Here is a 242-nt window from a genome sequence, read left to right as displayed (position 1 = left end):
CCCGCCCTCCCCTCCAGCCCTACTTGGGGGGTCGGTTCTGCCCTGACCCCCCTGGGGCATGGTTCTTTGACCTGGCCCAGCCCCAGCACAGAGGGAGCCGCCTTAACCCCGGGTTCAGCCCCAAGGGGCTGGGTGATGCTGCTGCCCTAGTCCCCATTCTCCTTCATTCCAGTCCCATTACTGCCCCAGTCCCCATCCCAGTTCCCCGGTACCAATCCCTTCCCGATACCGGTCCTGCTGCC

The sequence above is a fragment of the Phaethon lepturus genome, unplaced genomic scaffold (genome assembly GCF_000687285.1).
Source record: "Phaethon lepturus isolate BGI_N335 unplaced genomic scaffold, ASM68728v1 scaffold38904, whole genome shotgun sequence".
In the NCBI taxonomy this organism is placed as follows: Eukaryota; Metazoa; Chordata; class Aves; order Phaethontiformes; family Phaethontidae; genus Phaethon; species Phaethon lepturus.
Note: the sequence above shows the minus strand (reverse complement) of the source record.